Source organism: Jatropha curcas, chromosome 1, assembly GCF_041381405.1.
Source record: "Jatropha curcas cultivar XTBG-Jc1 chromosome 1, XTBG_Jcur_1.0, whole genome shotgun sequence".
Lineage (NCBI taxonomy): Eukaryota > Viridiplantae > Streptophyta > Magnoliopsida > Malpighiales > Euphorbiaceae > Jatropha > Jatropha curcas.
Genome location: NC_143151.1, coordinates 9,727,287 through 9,743,318, shown reverse-complemented (window position 1 = coordinate 9,743,318; position 16,032 = coordinate 9,727,287). Strand labels below are relative to the sequence as shown.

Sequence of the window (16,032 nt, the reverse complement as noted above, 5' to 3'; positions counted from 1 at the left end):
TTTTTTTTTTTTTTTTTTAAAATTAACGTGAACTTAAGAAGATTGGTAAAACACTAACCAGCAAAAGCGATTTTTTTTTTCAATCTTTCGTTTTTCTTTTTCTTTTTTTTTTATAAATTAATAATTGACTAACTTAATAGCATATCATAATTAAGTAATTATCTATGATTGATAATAATAAAATTCTTAAGCAAGTGTCAAGAATTACCTTTTAAAGATAAACAAATTCAAAACACTCAAATCTTAATTTTGATTGTCACAAACCATAAGTTATCCTCTTCAATCACAAAAAATAGTAGAACAAATTCAGATCGGTAGAACAAAATCATAATGGTAGAACAATAACGTGTTAAAAAATGATAGACAAATAGTGAGAATAAAGAGAAGGAACAGAGAGCAAAATATGGGAGAATATGAGAGTATCTCTACTATTAATAAGACACCACATATATATAGTTATATAAGTGGAACTCAAATAAAGTCCTATATAAATCAGGAAGATAGAATTCACAGTAATTAAGAATACAGACTTCTAGCCTATAAACACTACAAAAAAGCGCCAATTTGCGACCGACAAAAATCGGTCGCAATTTTGCGACCTATGGACAAACAGTCGCTAATTGTAGCGCTAAAAATTCCCGCGATTTTGTTTTTCAGTTTGCGACTAGTGTAATACTGATTTGCGACCGATTTGCGACTACGTTTTATTTCGTCGCAAAATCGCGCGCTTCAAATTTAGGAATAAGTTCTGAGACCGATTGGCGACCGATTTGTGACCGATTATTTGCGACCGACAGTTTGAGTCGCAAATCGGTCGCAATTTTATTGCGAAGTAAAACGACGTCGCAGAGTTAAAATTGCGACTGATATTAATGAAAGTTGCGACTGACACGTCGGTCGCAAATATTAGGGCTTTAAATGTCAAACGTCCTCCTTCTTCTTTCTTCTTCTTTCTTTCTTCTCCTCCTCCTCTCCTCTCCTCCGTTCGCAGCGCCTCTCCAGCCCTTCCTGACGCCACTCCAGCCCGCCTGACGCCGCCATCTCCGCTCCGTTGCTACTCCGGTCACTCCATTGGTATTTGGACACAAGTTGAGGTAAGTTTTGTGTATTTGCGATTAGGAATTAGGTACTGTTATTATTATTATTAATTATTTATTATTATTAAAATATAATATTGTTACTGTTATTATTATAATAATTATTATTATTATTATTATTATTGTTACTGTTATTATTATTATTATTATTATTATTATTATTATTATTATTGTTACTGTTGTTATTATTATTATTATTATATTATTATTATTATTATTATTATTATTATTATTATTATCTGTTATTATTATTTTTATTGTTACTGTTATTATTATTATTATTATTGTTACTGTTATTATTATTATTATTATTGTTACTGTTATTATTATTATTATTATTATTATTATTATTTTATTTTTATTTTTATTTTTATTGTTATATTATTATTATTATTATTATTATTATTATTGTTATTATTATTATTATTATTATTATTATTATTGTTGTTGTTGTTGTTGTTGTTATTATTATTATTATTATTATTATTATATTTTATTATTATTATTATTATTATTATTATTGTAATTAGGAAGGAATTAAATATAATAATTAGGAAGCAAGGAATTAGGAAGTATGTAATTTTAGCAATTTTAGCAAGGAATTAAATAGAATTAAATTAGAAATTAAATATAATAATTAAAAAGATTAAAAATTTTATCAAGGAATTAAATAAAAAATAAAAAATATAATAATTAAGAAGCAAGTTTCATGTCATGTTAAGTGGAAAACAAAATAGTTAGTTTTTTAATAGTCTTAAGTATTATAAATGATAGTTAATTTTTTAATAGTTAAAATTATAAAAAGAATTAAAAGAGTAAATGATAGTTAATTTATTTAGTTTAAATCATTAATTTTAAACCTAATTTAAATTATTTCGTCAATTTAAAATATCATTATATTTGAAGTATGTAATAAGTAAAAAATTAATAAAAACATTACGAGTAGAATAACGAGTTTTAATATGTATAACACATATTTAAAAAAAAAAACTAGTCCAAAATAAGTTATAACATTGCCACATGATACATGATACAGAATAGCAATAATAGAAGCCAATTGTGATGACACATGTAATTAAAAAGACTGCAAGTTTTATAATTATAAAATAATGCATTTTTTTATTATTGTTGTTATTATTCATAAATATTTTTTTTAAATGAATGATGCGTTTGGGTTGGAGGCCTAGTAGTGGCCATTTTGCCTTTGGAGAATATTGGTATGATATAGAAGTGTTTATTGAAGTGTCTTTATATTTGAGATTTGATTGTGTTGTGCCGAAGTGCTGCCGAATTTTTTTCCAAAAAAATCAATATGTGAAATAGTACACTTACCTTTATTAGGGTAAAGGTAATAAATGAACTTAGTGAATAAATGAACTTAGTGATTTTACATTTATATATAGTTACCCTTATTATAGAAATAGCCTTAGTAAGTTAGAAGTATAAATTGAACATTACATTGTGGCATGTTTTAAGGATGGTTTAGACTAATGCAATTACATATAATTTGCCTTTATAAACACAGTGTTAATTAGGGTTTAAAAAAAAAAATGCAATACAGATGGCTAGAGGTAGAGCGTTTGATTCAGACGCGTCCGGCAGTGGTTCGCGTGGAGGTCGTGGCCCAGGACACAGTGCACGTGGACGAGGAGGGACTATCCCTCCTTCTTCTTCAGGTACGTCTGGGGCTTCATCCTCTGCTCAGCGACCAGTACTGCCGCCATCATTTCCTTCTGCTCCTTCCTCTTCTACCCCTGTTTCTAGATCAGTATAGTCTCCACCAGCTGCACAGTCACCTACTGTGCAAGGTAATCATAAATGTCATTACTGTCATTTTAATTATATATTAATTATCTGCATTTATAGCATTTGTCACTTCTTTTGCAGCTTCATCAGATCCACGTATCAGCCTCGGTTTGGTAGCAGGACAGTAAGTACTTATTCACTTTTTCCAAAGACATGTTTTGTTCAGATTGTGATGCTTTCGTCTAATTATATTTCACTTCTGTTTTTTTCTCAGCATATATCCATCTTCTCGAGCATCGAGGCAAATTATAAGGATAATCAAGCTACAGCTACATAAAGAAGGATACACATAGGATGTCGTACCACAAGAGGTGAGAGACTTTTATTGGGACGAGTTTCAGGTACGCTTTGGTTTAAGTTATATCATCATTCAATGTTTACAATTCATCAAGATACCTCCTTAGTATTGAAACGCTATTTTTCATTTTTTGCAAAAACATTTCATATGGGACGAGGCAATTACAACTATGCTGAAAGTGGCCTGGGAGAAGTTATGCGCTGATCGATATGCTGACTTCACCTATAGGATGAGAAGAAGCGGTAAGAAGCAGCAGTGCGTGTCTCAGGAGATATGGGAGAGCTGACAAAAGGCTTGGGAGGATCTTGCATTCAAGAGAAAGCGGGAGATATTTGCACAAAACAAGCGCAGTGAGACTGGCGGTGATGGAGCAGGACCTTCTCGACACACAGGCGGATCAATATCTGCTATAGAGACATCTCGATTACTAGTAAGTGAATTAGTCACAGTATATGAAATTGATGTTTAATGAAAGGACACTATATATATTAATATATCATGCATCAAAATTCATTACAGGCTGAAAAATTAGGTCGTGAGCCAACACCGATTGAGGTGCTTACATACACTCACACGAAGGACCACGATCTTAATACGTTTGTCGACAGACGTGCGGTGAGCGTCAATGTAAGTAACATTGAAAAATATTTACATTTACCCTCTAGTCGTTACGAAGATGTACAAAGTTCAATATAATAAAGCTTGCAACTACATTGATTAATTAATTTTTTGTTTTCAGGAGAACTATACTACAGCTCGGGAGCGTCTTGTTTCTTCTCAGACTGATGAATCTGAAGTTAAGTCAAGAATTGATGAGATAGCACTTTATCTCGAGGCTGTAGGGGGCGAGAAGAAGAGGAAGGTATACGCATCGGGTCTCAGGCATCACAGTTTTACTGCGACTCGGCATCTCACGCTTCTGCACACAGCGCATGACCACAGCCCGAGCACACTGCCGAGGAGTTTACTGAATTACGGGCTCATGTTGATGATCAGCAGAGACAGATTGCAGAACATAGAGCGCATGTGATGCGGCTGTCCGGTGAGCCCGATGCTGGTACTTCTTCCTCTGATCCTGCGCCTGCTACAGATCGAAATGTTTCGACATCTCAGCAGCAGCCACTTCCGTCTCCTAATCCCGATGCTGCAGACGATACCTTGGTCACCCCTCCCGACACTTCAGCACATCCAGCAGGTACTCCTCCCGGCGATTCGACATCGGATCGTGCAGATGAGCAACCGCGTAGATTTGATTTTGGACCTTTTCAGTTTTTCATTTGTTTTTTGAAATTTTGTTCAGTACAATAACAATTACATTTTTATATTGTTATTGAATTGCGTTTGTGATATATATATATATATATGTGTGTGTGTGTGTGTGTGTGTGTGTGTGTGTGTGTGTGTGTCAATTTTCACAGGTGCGAAAAATTTATGGTTTTATAATAATATTTATTTTTTTTATTTTTTTCAATTTTGCGACCGATTTGCTATCAAAAATTAAAATTTTAAATTTACAATTTGGGACCGATTTGCCACCGAATTTCATAATTGCGATAGAATTTTTCTGCGACCAATTTGCGACAGCGTTTCCAAATGAAAACACGACCAAAATTTGCGACCGATTTTTCAATTTTGCAACCGACTTATCGGTCACTAATTTGCGACCGACGAAAAAATCGGTCGCAAAATATTTTGCGACGAGCATTTTTGCGACCGATGTTTTTCGCTCGCAGATTGGTCGCTAATGGGATTTAGCGACCGATTTTTAGCATTTTGCGACCGATTGGTCGGTTGCAAAATGCCGTTTTTTTTTTTGTAGTGAAAGGACATTCACCTATTTCATAACATTTTTCCATTTATAAATGTGGATTTTTAAAACCCTAATAAGTGTCTAAAAAGAAATCAAATCATCACTCAATTTCTAACCCCTGCCCTCGAACCAAATCAATATCTATATGCAAATATAATGAAAAATAATAATAAATTATTTTTATTGCTAGGTAATAAAAATGAGAAGATGATCTGAATTGATAATGATAATCACTTTGGCGATAGTGACAGCATTACTTACCCAATGCATTAAAGAAATGAATATATGCACATATATATTAATTCTTGAAACTTCAAAAAGTGACCCAAACAGAAATATATAGTTAAACAGATTTAAAATATAAGAGAAAAATATAAGAAAATTAAAAATATTTAATCATCAAGAGGCTATCTATTTATTTTAAGGATATAAATTTCTTACTAAATTAAAGTAATAGTAGTGAAATATTAATTCAGTAATAAAAAAGAAAATAAAAAATTATTATTATGAATAAAACTATTTTCAGAACTCAATATATATAACAAACAAGTTATATTAAAAACTCATCAATTTGAATTTCAAAAATCAACCCCTTTTTCAATTGAAATGACCACAATTGAAATTTGAAGTTGATGGACAAAAAAAAATATTTAAACCAAGTCAATAAATCCAAATTACAAAACAAATCATACTAGGATCCAATATTGGTCAATTAATGAGTTTATTCAAGTATTTTATTTCTTGTAAGTTGTAGATTTAAAATAAATAAATAAGTTAATTGCCCAGGTCCTTTTTTCCTATTTTGGCGGTAGGATCTTACTTTACTGATAATGCAGCCCCTTGGATCTAATCTAGAGAGTCATACTTGACTAAGATTTCGTCGACAAAGGCAATTTCACATGCTGTCATTTCGAGAAAAAAAATTATATAAAAGAAACATTTCATCCTCTTCAAATAAACAATTAATTTTTCTATAATCATACCAAAAAAAATACCTTTTTCTTTTTTATCTCTCCCTTAATTAAAATATTTTCAATTTTAATCAAAATAAAATCAAATATTTAAAAATAAAATATAAAAATTCAAATGTCGCATTATATATGTATGTATTAAAAAATAATATTTTAAAATTTTAAAATTCTTAATTATCAGTATGTTGATTAATAAAAAAAGATTATAGTATTTTGTAGTATTATAATATTTAAAAAAGATTTTTTTGTAGTATCATATAAAAGAAACGTTATATTATTTCCAAATAAACCCTCAATTTTCCCTATAACCAGACACACACAAAAAAAATAGAATATAGTTTTTTCTTTTTTATCTCTCTCCTAAATAATATATTTTGAGTATGCTATTTGAAAATTGATTTTTTTCAATCCTCTTCAAATAAACCCTGAATTTGCCCTACAACCATATAAAACAATAGTTTTTTCTTTTTTATCTCTCTCCTAAATAAAATATTATGTATAATCTATTGGAAAATATATTAGTTTTAAATATATCCAATCAAACTATACAAACATAAAGAAAAAAAAGAATATATTTTTTCTCTTTTTGTCTCTCTCCTAAATAAAATATTTTAAATTATAATCAAAATTCTTAATTATCTATACCTATTTATTTAAAAAATAATTTTTATAAATTATATCTAATCAACTAATAAAATGTAATCTTTTAATTGACTATAATAAAACTATTTTAGGATATTTCAAATTTCATTAAGGGTAATATCGAAAATCTCATTATTCTTCCCCATTTTCACATTTATATATGGTATATATAGATAGATAGTTCATAGATAAACAAATATTATTTTTTTAAATATCATAATTTATTACTTTTAACCTGTTTAACCGGAAATCGGTCTATAGTTCGGTCCGAATTGTATACTTAAACCGAATAATTGACGAACTAGATAAAAATCCATGCAAATTGGATAAAACCGGTAAGCCGACAGGTATATATTACGGTTAGATTCAAATAAATTCACACAACTCAACATATTATACACACTATTCTTTAAAAACGTGCTATTTGTATGCACGTCTTCCTATGCACGTTTTCCTATACATGTTCAATCAAATCAGTAAATTACCATTAATAAAATTTGAATAATTTGATAATTTTTATTGGAGAGAATTAAATTAAAAAGAAAAATTAAAGGGAAAAACAAAAAGGAACAAACAATTATGCCTCTTGAACTGTTTATTAGTTGTCAATTAATTTCAAAATTTTCACATCACGTTTCCCAGATGTTAATGTTATCAATTTTCTTTTTATTTATTTATTTTATATCCTTTTATCATTTTTCTTTTTATTTATTTATTTTATTATTATATTTTATATTTATTATTGTAGTATATCTTTCTTATGCTATTATGGAATCAAATTGAAATAGTAGTATTGAAGTCCTATTATATGGAGTTGTAGGTTTAAATTTTAATAATCAAACACATAAATTTATCCTTATATATTTAATGTAAAAAAATTTATATTATGTTTTAAAAATTATTTAGTGCTTGTAAATCCATTTTGTAAAATTTATTTAGTATTTATAAATTTTTATATTTTTACTTGTAATAATATGTTTCAAAATATTATATATAAAATTCCGGTTGAACTATATTGAATCCGGTTGAGCCTTCCGATTCAATAAAACCTTGTCTCTATCGGTCATTGACCGGTCCGATTCTTAGAACATTAGTTATGACTAACACTTTAATACTTTATTCTTTTTGCGAGTATCATCATGTTGAATATTCGTTTAGTCTTCCATATCATTGTTATCTCCTACAAAATTATTTTTAAAAATAATTATTAAGCCAATAAGAACATATTCTTGATAGAAAAATAAAAAATTATTGATAGCAAAAATAAATAAATTCTTGATAGCTAAAAACGATTAAAATTATATATATATATATATATATATATATATATATATAATAGGACAACTTTTCCATAATAGAATTATAATTCCTAATTAAAATCGAAGAAAGAAAAATTAGAAATAAATAATATTGCCAAAATATTGGTTTTAAGAAAAACAAAATCGAAAAAACTTATAAACCACAAACATTCTATTTGATTATATATATTATACATAGATATATAGACAGTATTAATATTTTATTGGTATATACTTTAGGAATAATGATGGATAAGTAATTAACAAAGAATTTTACATTTTGAGAATAGTGACAATAATTTTTATTTTCTTTAAATAATTTTCTTTTATTTTTAATGAAATATTAACATTCATATACTTTTCCGAATTCAATTGGGTTTCTTTGATTACGTATAAGTTCAATCTAGCTAAGTTGATTGAATTATCTTTTAAATTCAATTATTTTTTATCAAAATAAATATGGTGAAATTTGTTTTATGATATTGCATACTTTTTATTTATACATATATTATAAACCATTAAATATTTGATTACGTTCAAATTTTAATTTAATATTTTAATTGTTATTTAATATGTTATTTTCTTTAATAATATATATATTTAAAATTTTATTTTTAAAAATATATCTCCAATTAAATTATACAAACATAAAGAAAAAGATAATATAAAAGAATATAATTTTTCTCTTTTTTTATCTCTCTCATAAATAAAATATTTTAAATTATAATTAAAAATATAATCAAATATTTAACACATAAATTTAAAAATAAAATATAAAAATTTTCAAATGTTTCATTATCATATATATTTATTAAAAAAATAAATTATTAATATATATTTATTTAAAATAATTTAATAAACTTTATCCAATTAATTAATAAAATACAATTTTCTAATTGGCTATGACTAAAACTATAGCAAATTTCATTAAGGGCGATATCGTAAATTTTATTATTCCCCCTATTTCCACATTTATATATAGTATAGATAAATAGATAGATTTAGATAATGATATGAATATTACTCTAAAAATATCTCTAATTACATTACTTTACTTTTAGTATTGACTAGTATTTTATATGACGTCCATTGCACATTAACAATGCCTAAATTTTTGTTTAGATTAAAATAAATATAATTAGTTAATTTGTGTTAGACTTTGCCGTATAAGCTACTTGCAATGCTATTTTTTATGTATTTGATTCTATTTTTATATAATGAAGTAATCTCAAAATAAAGTTCAATTTAATCCCTATACCTAATCTTTCAGTCTCTAAATTATAAATGCAGATTCTTAAAATCATGATAGATGTTCAAAAAGAAAATTAAGTCATCACTCAATTCCCAACACCTTACCCTCAATCGCAAATCAAGATCTATATACAACTATAATGAAAAATAATAATAAATTTATTTTTTACTAATAGGTAAAAGAAAAGAAGTGAGAATATGATCTAAATTAATAATGATAATTATTTTAGCTATAATGATAAGATTACTTACCCAGTCATTTAAGAAAGGAATATATAAACATACACACAAATTTTTAAAATCTAAAAACCAACCCAAAACAGAAATATATAGTTCTAGTTTTTTTTTTTTTTCAATTTCATAAACATCATTTTCTTTCAAGTCAAATAGATTTAGGATATAAAAAAATATTAAGAAAATTAAAAATACCTAATTAGGAGGCCATCTATTTACTACAAGAGTGATATAAATCTCTTACTAAATTAAAGTAATGGTAGTTATAAATTAATTCAATTACGAAAAAGAAAAATAAAAAATTGTTATTCAGAATAACAAATAACAAGAAATAAATTATATTAAAAAAATTACCAATTTGAATTTCAAAAATAACTCTGAAAAGGCTATAATTTAATAAAATTTGATGTTGATAGGCAAAAAAAGAAAAAATAAATCCAAGTAAATAAATGAAAATTACAAAGCAAATTATGTTAGGATCTAATATTGGTTAGTTAACAAGTTTTTCAAATATTTTATTTCTCTATTATTCTAAATTGCAAATTTAAAATAAATAAATAAGTTAATTAAGTAATAAAAAAAGATTATATAAAAGAAACATTATATCCTCTCCAAATAAATCCTCAATTTTCTTTACAACCATACATAAACAAAAAGAATATATATTTTTCTTTTTTATCTCTTTCTCCTAAATAAAATATTATGTATATTTATTTTTCAAAAAATATATCCAATCAAATTATATAAATATAAAAAAAGTATACTTTTTTCCTTTTTTATCTCCCTTCTAAATAACATAATTTCAGTTATAATCAAACTAGAATCGAATATTTAAAATAAAATATAAAAATATTTAAATCTCTTATTATATATATATATATATATATATATATCAAAAAATAAATTTAAAAAAGACAAAAGTTAAAATTTTAAATTTCTTAATTATCTCTATGTATTTATTTAAAAAATAATTTTGATAAATTAGTATCAAATCAATGAATAAAATATAATTTATTAATTGGCTATATCTAAGATTATGTTAGGCAAATTTCATAGATACATAAACTATCTAAGATATAGAAAAAATATTTTTATTGAATTTTATTTTCTATTTTATATCAAACAATAAATCTTATGTGTACCCTCAAAAAATAATAATAAATTACATTTATCCTTTTAAAAATAATTATAAGCAATGGAATTGAATATTTAATAAAAATAAAAACAAAACATATTATATTCTTATCATATTTAACATGTACTTTATGTAGTATAATATAACCAATCAAAATCAATTATCTTTATTTTTTCAACCAACATTATTAAAATCTTAAAAACATTATATTCTTATTTAGTATATATTATAATTTTTTAGTTTATACAATAGAATTTGGATTTGAATAGAAATTTTTTGGAATAGAAAATATTGATTTGGAATTTTTTGATATTATCTCTAATAATTGATATGTATTAAATTCTTGTTCTTGCTTTCAAAAAAATATACATTAAAATAGGAGAGAATTGTCATCCTTCTATTTTATTAAAATTATTTAAATAAAAAATTAATTATAAACATATAAATTTTTTTATACTTTATTAATAACATTTAATAACATAATATTAAGACTTGTTTTTCAACGTCGTTAAAGGACTTAAATTTGATAGCAAAATTTTTAATAAATTTTAATAGCTATTTATTAGTTAAACAAATGAAATATTATAAATACACATAATGGCATACAACTAAAAAAAAGATGGAAATAGTAAAATTTTCCGATTAAGATTTTTAATAATATATAAATCAATGTTATATTTTTAAGGTAACATACTAAATTATATATAATATATTTTAAAATTTTTTCACATTGCACAACTGAATTTTTTTTTAATAAAATTATTTATATATAAGATAGGCTTTTCTTTTTTTATCTCTCTCCTAAATAAAATAATTTAAATTATAATTAAAATATAATCAAATATTTAATAAATAAAATATAAAAATTTTAAAATATCTCATTATCATATATATTTATTTAAAAATTATCATATATATTTATTTTAAAATAAGTTTAAAAAAATTAAAATTTTGAAATGGTTAAGTATCTATATGTATTTATTTAAAAACTAAGTTTTATAAATATATTCAATCAACTAATAAAATGCAATAATCTAATTTGCCATGAGTACAGTTCTTTTAGAATATTTTAAATTTCATTAAAGATGATATCGAAAATCTCATTATTTTCCCAATATTTCCACATTTATATCCAGTACTAATCTTTTATATGACGTGTGTTGCATGTTGATTATACTCGTTATATACTTATTTTTTTTATCTACATGATATTAAAGCATAAGTTTTATTTAGATTATAATAAATACAAGTGGTTAATTTGCATTACACTTTGTCGTGCAAACTACTTAAAATGCTACTTATTATGTACTTAATTCTATTTTTATATAATGAAGTAGTTTCAGAATAATGTTCTTAGTCCTTAATTTATAAATGTAAATTTTAAAAATCCTAATAGATGCCCAAAAAGAAAATTAAGCCATTTCTCACTCCATCCCCTGTCCTCAAATCCAAATCAATATCTATATACAATTATAATGAAAAAAATAATAAATTATTTTTTACTGCTAGATAAAATAAAAGAAGTAAGAAGATGATCTAAATGGATAATGAAAATCACTTTGGCTACAGTTGCAGTATTACTTACTGTCACGACCCGTTTCCATGGGCCCGACCGGCACTAGGGCCCAGGTAAGCTTAAGGCCCCCGAGGCCCGTAGTAAGCCTGAATCACTAAAATCTATTATCTCAATATAAATTTCAAACATTCAGCCTATGTTAATATGAAAAATATGACTCAAAATTTTATTATACCTCGGCCCAAATTTATCATCTTCAACATTACACAGTTCGAGCCCCATTTACAATACAACACATTTCTAATATAGGCTAACAGAATTACTTTATCTGTATTACTACACGACTAGATGTATGTAAATTCTACAACTGCAGAGTCACTAACTGTTTGTTATACATAGCTTCTTATACATATAGTTACATAGCAAAATAATTATGAAACTAGGAAAACTTCTTAATAGCCTGCGGCGAAGAAACATCGCTTAAACCGAATTAAAGAGAAACTTACTTCTTGAAAAATTTAAACAGAACATGTGAGTTTTCTAAGGAGTAATAGTTATTGCACAACACACGCAGTCACACAAATGTGTAAACATATCAATCTAGTCGTCCGACTAGTTATATGCTGACGCAGCCAGTCACACAAATGGCATATCACCAGCACTCACAATCATAAACATCTTCATATAATCACATCACGTGGAAATTAGTCAGTGGAGTCACCGAAACCCCCGATGAGCCGTCCTCCCACATGGCTCATCCTCTCATAACGTGTGCACCAGGGAGCCGATCCCTCATACTGGTCGATCGGTCTAATCCTCACTTGACCAGCCCTTTCATTGTTTTTCCATTCTCTCTTTTCTTTTCCATAGCAACAGGAGGTAACCCGGTCGTCTCCATCAAATCTAGATCATCAGGCGCTCACAACAGGAGGCCATCCTGCGGGCTGCGATCTAATCTAGATTATCAGGTGCGCCCAATAAAGAGACCAACCTGTGATTTACGATAACGGTACGGTAGGTGCACACGGGGGCGCCGATCTCCCACTTTCCCGGCCGACGGTTCAATTTCATAATTCATCATAATTAGGATCCATGCTTTATCGACCGTCCTCACAAACCCATGGTGACCCACTTCATCCCAATTCCACACAAACAAAGCAAGGCATTGTCACATCACAACTAATCAAGCATTGCAATTAAATGCAGACATATTGAACAGTTAAACATCAGAATGCAATGCACAATTAGGCATTCATACTCAAATGCAAATAAATAAATAATATTAACAATAAACAACAATGATAGAATAAATAACAATAATAATAATAATAATAATAAACAATAATAATGAAAATAAATAAGTAATTGAATAATTAAATAAATAATGATGATAGTAAAATAATTAGAGCACTTTATTTACTATGTATTAAGTTATAGAATTATTCTAAATAAACTTATTAATTATATTGTTAATTAAAACTAGTCTAAGTTCTATCGGAATTTCGGCAGCACCTCCCCTGAAAATTGGACTATCTACCTGCTCAAATATCACAATATTATATATATTTATCAATTAATGCACACAGCCCATCTGTCGGGCAATCAACAATTTAAAATCCCATCCTCCTTCCAAAAACAACAATATCAACACTCAACCATTAATTTACAACAATCATGCTCCAATGGTAATAGCAATCATTCTTTACTTCATATAATTATAACTAGCTTCAATAGCTAATTACCAAACAAATGAAGGCTTTAATACATATATAATCCAATAAAACTTATATCATTAAGTTAATTTCAATTGTTTTCAGTTGGTAGTTTCTTAGTATCTAACTATGATAGTATTCTTTAGCAAGCTTTCATTTCTTCATTCTTGCTTAAAGATATTAACCACATTTATATCTTTGTTAAATTTTATATTAGCCAATAAGAACAAATGCTTTAATTAACTATAATGTAATGAAAACATCTATTAAGTAATTCAACTCGTCCTTGTGTATATATATATATATATATATATATATATATATATATATATAAATTCTTAGGATTAGTTTATCTAAAGCTCCTCAATTATTCAAAATAGTTGTTGTTCATGACAATAGGTCATTCTCAACCTAGCTTATATATAATATATGAATCAATTCATTCAAATTCAATTTAATTGACTAATGATTACTAAGTTTAGAATTTATACCGAAAATAGGAAATTAATCTTAGAACGTACCAATTGAAATTTGGGTGACGATTCCACGATCAGCGTGAAGAAAAGAGAATTCTGCCTCTCAGGGCCTCGCCGGAGTGTCGCCGGCCGGTCACCGGACGGTGGCTGGAAAGTGATTTACTGGTCGAAATTCCCAAAATTCACACCAAAGCGCTCGAAATGTTACAAGGAGCTCAAATCCACTGTTTGTTTATGAGATTGGCGAGCCAACTAGCTGGACTCGGGCTCCACAGCCACTGCATCTCGCCTGAGCTGTAGCAATCGCAGGAGTCGCGAACGGAGAGAGGCGTGACGTCGAGCACGATCAGTGGCTGGGATCGACGGCGCCTGAGCCGTGGCTGTGCTGCTGCATCCAATCGAACGAAAATAGAGGGAGAGGAGAGCTAAGGCACGACGGTGAAGGGTAGCGGCGCAACCGTTGTGTTTGTCGCAGGCGACCGGTAACCACGACAGAGAAGGAGAGAGGCGAGCGGTGAACGCTGTCGAAGTTTATGGCCGGTGGCCGGAAAACGAGAAAGAGAGGGAGAAGGGACTGCCGCTCACCTGAAAAACGAAGGAAAGAAGAAGAAGAGAGGAAGAAAAAGAAATTACGTCGGTTTCTAGATCATTCCGGTTCGATTCGAATCGGTTTGGTCTGATTCAACGATTTGGCTCGATTCTTGCTCGGTTTGCAGGTTTTTCACTTGGTTTTCGGATTATTTGTGTGGTTCTCGATAAATTAAACTGATTTTCGGGTCTGGTTCAGTTTATTTTAACTGTTTAGTTTGGTTCCGTAATATTTTTTCCATTTACTCGGTAATAAAAATATTAATAGTAACAATATTTGGTTTTAGTATAATTAATTTATATATATTCATAATAAGTTAAATTACGGGGTTTCGTATTATTTCTCAAAAAAATTTTACTCGTTCTCAAATCGACAATTCCGATGATATATTTGGGCTTAGGCCCAACTCACAAACTTGGGTTCGAATTGAGATTGTTTGATATATATATATAGCCCAAATAGTTGGAAGTCGAGATTTTTGATTTAATAAAAATTCGAAAGCTTTTGAAAATAAAAATTCGGGGTGTTTCACTTACCTAGTGCATCCAAGAATATATGCACATACACACAAATTCTTGAAATCCAAAAAATGACCCAAACAGAAATATATAGTTCTAGTTTTTTTCCAGTTTTCTAAATACTATTTTCTTTTAACTTAAACGAATTTATGATATAAGAGAAAAAAAATCAAGAAAATTAAAAATGTTTAATCATTAATAGACTATTTATTTATTGCAAAGGAGATATAAATCTCTTACTAAATTAAAATGATAGTAGTTACAAATTATTCATTAACGAAAAAGAAAATAAAAATTATTATTAAGAGAAACTATTTCAAGACTCACTTAACAAAAAAAAAAATTTCAATATATATAAATATATAAATATATCAATAAGATATTATATATATTTTTTAGATTAAATTTTTCAATTCTCTATCATCCCAGATTTAATTATGTAAATTCTATTTGAAAATTTACTTTTTAAAAAATATATCCGATCAAATCTTTCAAACATAAAGAAGACAATATTAATAAAATAATATAAATTTTTCTTTTTTTATCTCTCTCTTAAATAAACATTATATATAATTTCATTAAAAATTTCTTTTTAAAAAATATGTCCAATCAAGTCATACAAACATAAAAAAATATATTTTCTTTCTTTTTTTTTATCTATCTCCTAAATAAAATATTT

The 16,032-nt window shown here is 27.1% G+C and overlaps 1 long non-coding RNA gene across 1 annotated transcript; it reads right to left on the bottom strand.

Annotated features, from left to right (window-relative positions):
* Nucleotides 1-12,257: 12,257 nt before the first annotated feature.
* LOC149498972 (uncharacterized) lies at nucleotides 12,258-15,081 on the bottom strand. The gene is made up of 2 exons (XR_016319416.1): nucleotides 14,292-15,081; nucleotides 12,258-13,595 (listed from the first exon to the last, which is right to left on the bottom strand). It is a non-coding gene; the product is annotated as an uncharacterized LOC149498972 (long non-coding RNA).
* Between the last annotated feature and the right edge of the window lie 951 nt (nucleotides 15,082-16,032).